Source organism: Orcinus orca, chromosome 11 (genome assembly GCF_937001465.1).
Source record: "Orcinus orca chromosome 11, mOrcOrc1.1, whole genome shotgun sequence".
NCBI classification, from domain to species: domain Eukaryota; kingdom Metazoa; phylum Chordata; class Mammalia; order Artiodactyla; family Delphinidae; genus Orcinus; species Orcinus orca.
Genome location: NC_064569.1, coordinates 58,829,749 through 58,842,822, shown reverse-complemented (window position 1 = coordinate 58,842,822; position 13,074 = coordinate 58,829,749).

Here is a 13,074-nt window from a genome sequence, read left to right as displayed (position 1 = left end):
AAGCCATAATAGACAAAAAATAGACGAATAAAGTGATGAAAGATAGCTAACTGTAAGAGTTCTGTAAAAGTTACTATTATCAATCATAAGCACCAAAGTCATGTTTAAAATGTCAAGAGTAAAGCTGAACATTTAAAGGAAAGAGAAAATAAGTGCTCTGTTAATTTACAAAAGTATAGTTCTCTTGTCCAGAAAATTGAATACTTGCAACTTTACGCTATCCTTTTAATTACAAAAAGGTCTTTATTGATAGTTGAATTATTTAAAATTCATCCTAGGTCTGTTTAGTTCATATTCAATCATTTCAGATTTAGTTGATTTCAAACACAGTGAGTATTTCCCATACAACTTTGGGGAAATGTTGTTCTGAGCCCTTAGAAACTCAATGGCTATGAAAAAGTACATTTATTGACAAAGAGCCAGCTTTGGTATTAAGCCACACCTATGTGACAAAGTTTTAAAAAGTTATTTTAAATTTTGAGCTCTGGCTCTCAGCCACACATTCTCAGTACTAAACCGTCAGAGCCAATTTCTCCTAGGCAGTTAAATTAATTCAGAAGGATGCTCTTTGCCAACACTATGCTTTACAGTTTGCTAAGATTTTATTGCTACTCTACATTCGCTATCCAGTCTTCTCCAGGCCAGATGACTGGCTGCAACTTCAGCAGATGAGCTGTAGATTTTCTACATAAGCATGAATAGCAGTTTCTTCCAAGGTGTTCACCCATTCCAATTTCTGCTCCATCACTTTTAATTTAATTCTTCTTGGCTCTCCTTAACCTCTTAATTTTCTGTATCCATACATATTCCACTATTCAAGAATACCTTTTTCCCTTTTTATTCAACAGAGAGCATCTATCACAGTTTCCACAACCATTGCAGGTGGGTTGAGGGTCATAGCTGCAGTTCGAATAAAACATTTTTGTTTTTTAGCTCCTTGCTCCTTGAGAGCTTGTTAGAAATGCAAGCTACATTCCACCCAGACCTATTGAATCAGAATTTGCCATTTAACAAGATCCCAAAGTGATTTAAATACACATTAAAATTTGCAAAACACTGAAGCTAACACAGTTCATTCAGCTGAGAAGGTAAGATGACTTTCTTTATTCCCCCAGGTTGGATGGATGGAGAGAGCATGGGTAAGTCAAGGAAGGCCATGCTCTTTCCACTGTCCAGGATATAGCTCAAAAAGCCTCCACGAACACACACCACTGAAGCACATTAACCACCAAACAGTCCAACTCACTAAAACAGAGGTCTCCAACACACAGTGCTCTTTTATCTCCTATGAGCCATAGTATGTTACTACATATATAAATATTCAAAGTAGACACAATACTAATTTTTTCTACAAAATTTCGTGGTAAGCATTTCCAAAAACAAGCTTCATTTTGTGAAAACCTATCAAACAGTATTTTACTATGAACAGTACATAAACCATGCTCCCAGAAGACACAAGATAGGGGAGATAAACACGTATTTTTAGAAACTGGAAAACTGGAAATGGACCTACTTTTCTTTGTTTTAAGAAGCAAATATCTACTCTTTCTGTTATGTATGGTGTGTGTGATGTTCTTACGACTGTCTCATTCCCAATGCTATGCACTTTCAACATGCATATGATATTTAGGGAGAAGACTATTTCAAAATATAGTTCAGACTCAAAGGCTGAAAAATTGAAGTCTGTCCTCATCTGCACCACTGATTCCGTCTATAAAGCAGTAGCAACTGCACAATACAGGTGGGCAAACACTGCATAAAATGTGTGTAGAGCATGTCTACCACAATGAAATAAAAAGGCTATATTTCAAAACATGGCACTCCATTTTAGTAAAGGTGTACACTGACATTTTAAAAATAAATACTCTGGGTTCCTGGTGTACCTCTCATGGGCATAGAGTATATGTCTACACTGCAGTTTTGATAGCATAATATTATTTTTCACTGTTGGTTCACATTATGTAATTTTCATATTTATATAAAAATGCAATAAACATGAACTATTTTCCAGTAAAATGCAATGAAGAAAATTTAAGTTGTAAGAGTAATAAAAATTAATCCAAACTTTTTCTTTATATGCATATGCCAGGATTATTATTAAAAAGTTTAAACTTTATTACTAACAGTTCTATTCATTATAGTTCCTTTGGAAACTTCCTGAGAAAAATTGTTAAAAATTACAGTTTTTTATGACCTGTCTTTTGATATGAAAAACAAATATTTGGTAGTGTTTCCAAAACCATTGAATTCAATCTCTTCTCTCTCTCTCTCTGGGCAGTACATTTCTATCATACTTCCCAGAAGATAGTTAATTAAATTTTTAGAATTATGACCAACTCCTTCTTTTCAACACACACACACAGACTAAAAATAAATAGGTTGATGTTGACTTTTATGAAATGAATTGATCCTTTAAAGACTTTTTTTCAGGGGGATGAAAAAAGTCCTCATCTTTTTTTTTTATTGAAGTATAGTTGATTTACAATGTTTCAGGTGTACAGCAAATCCACTTCTTGGCCCAGGAGTGGGATTCCTAGGTCTTATGGTAATTCTATTTTTAGTTTTTTAAGAAACCTCCATACTGTTTTCCATAGTGGCTGCACCAATTTACATTCCCACCAATAGTGTAGGATGGTTCCCTTTTCTCCTCACCCTCTCCAGCATTTATTATCTGTAGACTTTATGATGATGGCTATTCTGACCAGTGTGAAGTAATACCTCATTGTAGTTTTGATTTGCATTTCTCTAATAATTAGCTATGTTGACATCTTTTCATGTTCCTGTAGACCATCTGTATGTTTTTGGAGAAATATCTATTTAGATCTTTTGCCCATTTTTTGATTGGGCTGTTAATTTTTTTGATATGGAGCTGTATAAGCTGTTTATATATTTTGGAAGTTAATCCCTTGTTGGTTGCATCATTTGCAAATATTTTCTAAGTCCTCATTCTTGATTAAAGTAATATTCTTAAAATTTTTCAGACCTTCTATAAACATTTGGTCTATACCAAAATGGGTCCATAAATTTATAAATAAATATCTCATATTGATGAATAAGTAGATTACAAATGATAGTTATAACCAGACATTTTCTAAATAGGTACTAAACTAAATGGTTCCCCTTTCTTAATTTATATTGCACAGCACTGGTAAAATCATACAAACTCACGTGATAGGTGAGGTTATTTATGCTAAAGTTGTTTGTCTAGTGATACAAATCTGGATTATCCAGACCAAAAGCAGAGGTCCTGATCCCAGATATAACTGATGATTGATTCTCTCCTATACCATTTTGCTTCTCAGAAATGAAATCTTTGATTATGGGCCAATCACCAATATGAATTGGTTAGTTCCTGCTTCCTTAGAGAAGGAAGGTACTGGCCAGACATGGTCTGTAATTGATTTTATTCATGTCTAATAACACTGACACTTGACAGATTATTTTATTTCTGATGTTATAAGACCTAGAAAAGTGGAAACTTAGAGCACTTGAAGGGAAATGCGAAGTGTAATCTTCAACAAGCAAGAACACGCTGGAGCTTTACTTCTCTAAGTAACTAAAGAAAAGAGTCTAAGGGTCAGCATCTTACAATGAAAGCAATATAACAAGTGTTCATATGAGGAAAGCCCTTTAAGGCCCCACCTAATGGTGTTGTGGTGCCAGGTACTAATGCTTCAGGTACCTACATTTGAAGATAGGGGGTGCCAGGACCTTCTACTTTAAATCCTCTCTGTAGGAAGGACAGGAATAAGACAGCAGGCCAGTGTAGAAGGAAATGCCTAGATCAATTTTTCAAGACCTTTGGTAATAAGATGATACCTGGACTTGTTTCCTGTCATGAAGCTCCTAGTTACCTATGTAGGTAGTAGGAAGGGAGACAGCACCAAAAGAACCAAAAATTGAGATGATATAAGATTCTATAGGTCTTTGCTCAGTAATCCACATTATTACATGCCAGTATTAGCTATTTCACTTTCAAATGTAGTTCAGGCATATATTGAAAGAAGAAACTAATTTCTGAATTGGGGAAACATACCCCAAATCCATTCCCATAAGTTGTTCATACATATGCTTTTATTTCTACTCAATAGTAACAGATAAGTTTCCCAAATAATTTAAAGTGATGACCACTTGCAGTCTTTGTGATAGTGATTGGATCACATATCTACCATGTATTCATTTTTCCTATTATATTAACTGCAAACTGCAAAAGTATGATCACTGTATGTTTTAGTACAATTCTGTATTCCACAATAAGATATAACATGGTGGTGTTATACAATTACTGCTGCAAAGTCATACCACTCGGAAAGTATACTGGATAGGAAATGTTCACGTCTTGCTACAATGATCAAAACTGCCAGAAGCAATACCCGCATACGAGTCTCAGCACCTGACATTTTGACATGTTGATGGATCCAAGGAGCAGCTGCTGGAACTTAGTGAGAAATCAAGGTTTTAAGAAGCTTGGGGTGTTTTCTGTCAAGTGCAGTCAAACACAAAGAGAGATGAGGGTAGAGTTAGGGTGGGGAAAATGGTAATGACAAATGAAGATCTGTATTAAGTACTTATCCCAAAGTCCAGAAGACAGAGATATACTGATAGAGGAATGCAAAGCACTGGCACGGGGATAGTACAAAATTTGAAGTAATTTGGGATAAACATCCACAACACCCTTCTCCATGTGGTGTTCCAGTTGTTCCATGAAGACAATTTTTACTTTTATTTTCTTTATTTCCCCTGGACTTTAGGAATTTTTATGTTTTTTCATACTCCTGTTCTGTTCCTTTGCCTTCTTTTAGCTCAAATTATTCCCCTCCTCTCTCAGCCTAATCTTTCAGTCAGGCAGCAATTTCTATAGGCCTTGCTCATCCCCAAGAGTAATGCTTAGGGATAAAGGGATTACTCTTCAAGATCCCTCAGGAGTAGGATTGGAGCTGGGAAATCATCCCTTACAAATAAAAGCTTTCCACAGATCACTTCATAATCTATTTTGATGATGAAGATAGTGTGTAGGAATCATTCTAAAAAGCAAAGAATACTAAACGTTCCTATTAAAATTATAAGGAAGAGCTGAAATACAATATGGAATACAGTAAACCATCAAGATATAGAAAGTAAAAATATTATACTTGAGAAAGTATAAGTTCAAAGTATATAGGAAATTGTGAGTGAATTAAAGCGAAAAACAATTATACTGAGGAAGGAGAAACACTGGACAAATCAGTGCTGAAATCACCACTAGAAACCAATAATATTGCACTGTCATATGACAGTGAGTACCTTAGAGAATTTATCTTAGTAATTTGAAGAATTTACTTCAAAAAAGTGAATTGTGATTTCTTAGTTCTAAAGCCTACGAGGATATCAAATGTGTCCCAGAAGAGACAGAAATAAAAGTAAAGATAACAGAACTGCTACCCAATCCTGAACAGCATTAATAGTTACTCAGGAAGATCCCAAAGTGGCATCATAAGGTAAAGAATGAGAATGTGAAAGGAGTCCAAAAGGACTGACAGGCAACAGCAAGAATTTGATAATTCAGGGGAAAAAAGTCAGCCTCTCTTAATTCCAGTGACACAGATGTAGGTGTGGCTATTTTCTATTAATCCTCAATTTTTCTACTCTTTGACAGTATAATATATATAGGAATTTAGAAAGAAGGGAATAAAATATCTCCTTTACAGCTCAAGACTTGCCATCATATGGTTGAGTTTTATGTGATTTGATGGCTCCCAAGGCTGGTTTAGAATTATTGTAGTCACGTTCAATATCTGACCTTTGGAGGACTTGTTGGTGGCCTGAAAACACAAAACACACTGTATTACATTCTCCCCTTACCCACACTGTCATCTGTCACCCTGGCACTTGTTTGTAAAAGAAAGAAATAAAAATACAAAGAGTGTTGCTATATATGACAAGCATTACTTTTCAAGCAACAGTGTTTACCATATACCACATATTGTCTAGTCAGTGCTTTAGGTGGTATGTAGATCAATAAACAATTTTACATTCTTTGTTTTAAAATCCTATTGGCTTCTTTGTTACACTAGACTTATAAATCCCAACTACTTCAAGTTTCTCAACCTCTCTGAGCCTTAAATTAGCCATCTGTCATATGAGGATAATAGCTATCCCTGTAGGTTATATAAAGATTAAATGAGATTCTTTAAGCACACAAAGTTTAGCACATTGTAAAAGTGCAATAAATGGTAGCATTTGTTATTACTGCTATTGCTGTGGTTGATATTCCTAAATTTTATCCCAGAGAGTATACATTCATATGAGTATGCATGTGCATTAATGTATACGTTCAAGACTTGGAAGGAAATATTTTAAACCATAATAGCCTAAGGAAAAGATATATTTTGATTTAGGGAAAAAGATATAATAATAGTATAGTGAACCTAAAACTTCTCCAAGGTACTTATCTTGTATACAGTCTATAACCATAGACTTTGTATTGCCTTTGAATGTCATTAATTTGAAATTACTACCCTCTTCCTTTCTTATCAAAAAGTGGAAGGGAAAATGAAAATTCTTATTTATCTCTCATATTAAAGTAAAATGTGTAAACATTGATTTACTTCTTGGTTAAAAAACACTTTCACATACATGCACACACACACACACACACACACACACAGTTCTTGCCTTGATCAAATTTTGCTTCTGTGATTTGGAAAAGTCTTTTAATGTTTAAGTCTTAATGTTTGACCTATAAAATTGGGTCAAATAAGTTATTTTGGTGAATTGTTTTGAAACTCAAATGAGACAATTTATAGAAAAGTGCTGCATAACTTAAAAAGTTCAATGCGACCACCTAGAGGGGTGGGATAGGGAGGGTAGGAGGGAGACACAAGAGGGAAGAGATATGGGGATATATGTATATGTATAGCTGATTCACTTTGTTATAAAGCAGAAACTAACACACCATTGTAAAACAATTATACTCCAATAAAGATGTCAAAAATTTTTTTTAAATAAAAAGTTCAATGCAAATACTTGACCTTACTCTTAACTGAAGAGGAGGAAATAGAGTGTCTGTAGAAAAATATGACCCAATCCCTTAGATTTGTACCCCTTTTGTGAAGAAATCCTATTTATCTGTAATCCATGAGTTTACTTGTTTAAGAATTCCATTAAAATGATATAATCTAAGTTCAAGTTTCCAGTTTGAAGTCTTGCCAGTCACCAAATATAAGAGTAAGATACTGCTGTCAGAAAGATCATCAGAAAAGGGGACAGACCATAAGACAGACAGAGCTGCAACCCAGCACAGGGATTCCCCTCCATTTTTGCCCTCTTTCAGGATTCCCTCTCCCTCTGCTCCCTCCATCTTCCAGCCTGTACTCTGGTCACTTTCCAGACACTCAAACTGTACCATACTATACTACAGTAATTACTGTACTATACTATACTATACTATACTATACTATATTCCTTTCAGTTGCTTCTACAAGCTACTCCACCTAGAGAACGCAAAAAACTATTCAATATCCTCAATCAATCCTAGGCAAAATCTGACCTTATTTTACTTTATTTGATTCATCTCCTTAAGATTAATCAAGATAGTATTGTACTATATGGAAACTACATTTCTACATGAGACAGTTTAAACAAAGATCTGTTGTTCCTATGTATTCTCCAATACATTATTTTACTACTGACAGTACATTAAGTTGAAACTCATACAGTTAAAAAGAGGAGTGACCTATATGTTTGCATCACCCCAAACTCTTCTACATCCATTCAAATCACTTGAATACTTCAGAGTAGTTCAGGAATTTTTTTCTTTTTCTATGTAGAAATAGTGCCAGCACTGATTATTTTTTTAATTAAAATGAAATGATTTTTTTGTTGTTTGCTCTTACCTGTATAGGACTGTGATGTGAGTTGTATGCAGTTCGAAAATAAACAAGATTTCTTTTATAGCCTATATCTCTGGACACATAAAAACACATTTTCCTGTTTGAATACTTTTAGTCACTCATAAAGAATGCAAAGGAAAAGGTCTGCAAATTCTACTTGGATGACTTTGGAAAGTTTAACTTCTATACCCAAGAACTGGTTGCAGATCCCCAAGGAATAGTAATTCCCCACTACTGAATCATTTCACCTGAGAACTGGCAGCTGTTGATACTGTAATTCCTTGCAAGAGTGTTTGTAGCTTTGCATGGTGATCATTATTAATATAGATAACTTTAATTAATGAGTTGCCTAAGTAAAAAAGGAAAGATCTGGAATAATTACAAGTAAGCAACATATGGGTCTGAATTGCCAGATTTATAAGAGTGTAATTCCACTTAATAGAAATGACTTTTGAGAGATGCAGCAGACTATAGAACGCCTAATTATTACCAGACCCTATCCTCGTAAGAATGAGTATTTCAAAAACACCCAGCAGCACATACAGTCATCAGCCAAGAACTGATTATTCACAGGTGGATTGCCCACACTGCACTCTCCAGGCACAGCAGATTTCCTTGCTCAGCTGCTTCATATCACCTCAGGCAAACTCTGCTCTCCAGCATAGCATTTCTGCCGCTCAGTCACGTTGCCCTACCCTCTGCAAATTTTACAAGGTCTTGGATAGCCCAATCCTCATGCCTCAGTTTTAAGAAGCACAATCAACCCTTCCTGGCCTTCCACTGCCTTTGCATTCTCAGCTGGCTCTCCCAGGTCTACAGGTAAGTGCATGCCTCCAAAACATTTCTACTGGGGCTTCCCTGGTGGCGCAGTGGTTGAGAGTCCGCCTGCTGATGCAGGGGACGCGGGTTCGTGCCCCGGTCCGGGAGGATCCCGCGTGCCGCGGAGCGGCTGGGACCGTGGGCCGTGGCCGCTGGGCCTGCGCGTCCGGGGCCTGTGCTCCGCGGCGGGAGAGGCCACAGCAGTGAGAGGCCCGCGTACTGCAAAAAAAAAAAAAGAAAAAGGATGAGAGACAGAGACAGAGGGAGAGACAGAAAGACAGAGACAGAGAGAGAGACACACAGAGACCGGGAGGCGTAAACACGCCTCCAGGAAGGCGAGTAAATAAATAAAAAATAAAAAAAAACATTTCTACTTTGGCTTCCATTAGGAGTCTCAGCCGTTCCCTAGAAAGTCCTTGGCACAAACATAAATCTCTTTCTAATCCCCTCTGATCCTTACTTCCCTGAACAGTATCTACTGCAGGGAATTGGGAGAGTGTAAACTGACCCAGAGACATTTCCAGTTATAAAAAGCAATTCTTAGAGGCTGTCCTACAGAGAGCTGGGAGCTCAAAAATAGCAATACAGAAAATCAGAAAGCCTTCATATCACTCAAATTAGGACTAGGAAAACATTGAAGGGACATGTACTTTTGAGGTGTCCTAATATTTACATAATCACCACATATTCAAGAACTTAGTACAATTACAATCATTCATATAAATTTTCAAGTGACTGCTATATTTAAGGCCTCATAAACTAAGGGCTATATACATTACCTATGTTACCCCTGTACTTCCAATGGCTAACAAGATGCCTAGTGAGTCCAACAAATAACTATTAATTGAAAAAAGAATATTCATATAGAGAAATGATTTGTTAATGGCTTTTAAGAAGTCCTAATTTGACCTGGTATAGAAAAAAAAATCAACCAGTTTGTAGTAGTTAATAAAACACTTGAAATTATAAACACTCCCAAAAATAGCTCCTCAAAATAATTTCCTATAATTTATGGAGTTGATTGGAATGCAATTTGATCTCCCAATTGGAATGAGAGGTTAAAAAATAACCTTGCAGGGGCTTCCCTGGTGATGCAGTGCTTGAGAGTCCGCCTGCCAATGCAGGGGACACGGGCTCGTGCCCCGGTCCGGGAAGATCCCACATGCCGTGGAGTGGCTGGGCCCATGAGCCATGGCTGCTGAGCCTGTGCGTCCGGAGCCTGTGCTCTGCAATGGGAGAGGCCACAACAGTGAGAGGCCCATGTACTGCAAGGAAAAAAAAAAAAAAAAAAAATCCTTGCAAACATTACAGTGAATTTATTTTTCTTATAAGGTCGGGTTCTCTTTTATGTCATCACCAATGTGAGGTATATCCTTTCTCTTTTAGTCCTTTCTGTTTTCTTTCTGTGCTCCATTTATTCATTCAGTATTTATTGAGAGTCAACTGCATGCCAGGCACTAAGCAAAAATGAAATACTTCCTATAGTCAAATTCTCAGTGTTATAAAAACATCATCTTATAGGGAACATGACATGTTCTGGAACATCATGAAAGGCTGCCCTGAGTAAATGGATGTAAAATGAGATCTAAGAGACGTTGCCGTAAATCAGATTCATCAGAGTACAGATAGTAAGATAAGTATTTTTGTGCAAGTGGTTTATCGAGGGAGTACTCTCAAGGGTGGGAAGAGCAGGACAGGAAAGGTGACAAAAGTCAAACAAGTGTGTGATTTCAGGCAAAGCAACAAGTAGCAGTAGACTGAGGGCAAACCTCCAAAGAATGTATCAGATGTGAGCACTTAGATGCAAAAGTTCTGGAAGTAAGCCTCATAAAGGCGTTAAAGAGCATTCCAGGCAGAAGGAATACCATGTACCAAGGTCCTGTGGTAGAGTGAAGCATTCAAGGAACTGAATGAAGTTTAGTGAAGAGAACATAATGAAATAAGAGAAAGTAGAACAAAGTGAGGCTGCAGAGATAAGCTAGACCACCTTAGGTCATGTAGGCTATATAAGCTAGAATAATACTGGGTATTCAAATATGCAAATCCCAAAATGTCAGTGGTTTAGCATGATGTAGTTTATTCTTCATTTACCTGAAAGTCCAGTATAGCTCTTTGTGATTGGTAGATGACTTCTTGCATGGGGCGATTCATGACCCAAACTGCTTTTGTCTTGGGTTTCTGCCAACTGTGTGATCTTAGATCTGTCTGTGTATATGCAGAAGGGAGAGAGAATCGAGAAACTCCATTGACTTCTTGAAACCCTAACCTAGAAAAGGTAATGATTACCTCCACTATATTTCGTCAGTGAGAACTAGAAAAAAAGGAAGGAATACAGGGAAATGCAATCCCATGCTAAGTAGTTGTCTTGACAAGTCCAAACTATGGAAAGGGGAACATGAATTTTGATGGACAGGTTAATATTTGTTATGGGTTTGAGTGTTTATTATAAACCAGTGGAAACATTCTTAAGGACATATATAAGAAACAGTAGGGACTGGTGTAAATTACATTAACTGACATAAGGTATAATTTGGATGTGGGAAAGATGCATATATTCAAAAAAAATGTCAAGAGCTAATAGCAAAATGGCTATTGATAGAAATAAAAGAGATCATTAGGTTTAAGATATTTTGGTAGATAAGTAGGCTTTAGTAGAATAAATGGGACAAGAAAAAAAGATATCAATAAATTCTAGGCTCTGGACTATACTATGGTATGAATAGTATTTCCGTTCACTGTTACAGGGAATATGAAAAGAGAAACATACTTTTAGGGGCTGCATATAGATGTTGTAAATTTGGCTATGTAATTCTTTGTACACCCAGACTGAAAAGTCATTTTCACACCTTTGCTTGGCAGACTCTTCATAGTTGAAGATATTAATTAAAATGTCTCTATTGGAATATGAGTATCAATAAATAAAACTCATCTCTTCAATTCTCAAATTCAGAACCAACTCATAGCCTGAAGAGTCAGACAGATGGAAATCAAAAAATGACTTTTATTACTATTAAAGCTAATTGTAAAATGACTTGGCAAACCAAACTTGCATCCCAGAATTGAATTTACCCATTCAGACACAGACAGAGTGCACGATCACAGATTTCTGAGTATGGACTCGTCCTATAAAATTTCAAGGCATGGAGAAGCAAGGAATGCCTTCTTTTTGTATGTGGAACTACACTACCTAGTTCCTTCTCCCAAACTAAGATAAGTCAATCCTACTTCTGTGGGGCGGTATGAGTAGAAGGGAGATGTGAATAAAAAGCCAGAGAGAGGCCAGAGTGGCACTGTTGCAACTCTCCTCACATGGAAATACGAAGAGTCAAGTCTAAGTGTTCCACCTTAGGTCCTTCATCAAGGAGTATCCCTGAAATTTTTCCTTCATCAATAGTAATTTTATTTTACTAAGCTTTGTTTCATTTTCTTCATAGCCCTTATTACTATTTAAAATTATTTTACAAAGTTTTTTACCTGTTTATATTCTTTCACCCTCTCTAAATTATAAGCTCAAAGTGAGAAGCAATTTTTTAATCTTGTTTACATCTAGTCCCCAAAGTCTAGAATAGTAACTGGCACAAAAGTAAATGATCAATACATATTTGCCAAATAAAATAAGCAAAGAGCCCTGTGGGAGAGAGTATAGAATGAAAAGATGAGGTCTGGGGTAGAGAATGATAATAATGATCCCCAATTAATCATGACTCGCACTGTTCATGGTCTTTGACACTGTGATGTCACTGCTCTTCTATCAAGAGGTGGAGTGGATTTCCACATCACTTTGAGTCTGACTGGCCTTGTGATTTGTTTTGACCAAAAAATTTGACTAAGATGACTTTGTGCAAGTTCCAGAGCCTAAGCCTCAAGATATAGTATAGCTTCTACTTTTACATTCGTGAGACACAGGCACTGTGTAAAGAAGTGCAGGTAAAATAACTGAATGATGAAAGACCATGTGGAGAGAGAGGTCCCAGAAACCCGCCTTCCCTGCCAACATTCTGGACATGAGAGTGACGTCATCTTTTACTCTATATGTCTAGACTTAGCAGATGAATAAAGACATACAAGTGAGCCTAGGTGAGACTAGGAGAACTATCCCGCCAACACACAGTCATGAGAAATAATAAGTTGTTATCGTTTTAAGGCATTAAGTTTGGGGATGGTTTTGCTTTATGCATAATTGAAACAAGGGTATATAACCAAGTGTTGAGATTCTCTAATATTCAATTGCTAGACAGAGAAAAATTAGACTGCATGGGAGAATAACAAGTAGCAGGCAGAGAAGTAGAGGAACATTTAGGAAACTATATGTTATGAAATACAAAAAAAGAAAAGAGAGCGAACAGGGGAGACAGAGAGAGAGGGAGAGTGTCTCAGTGCGAAA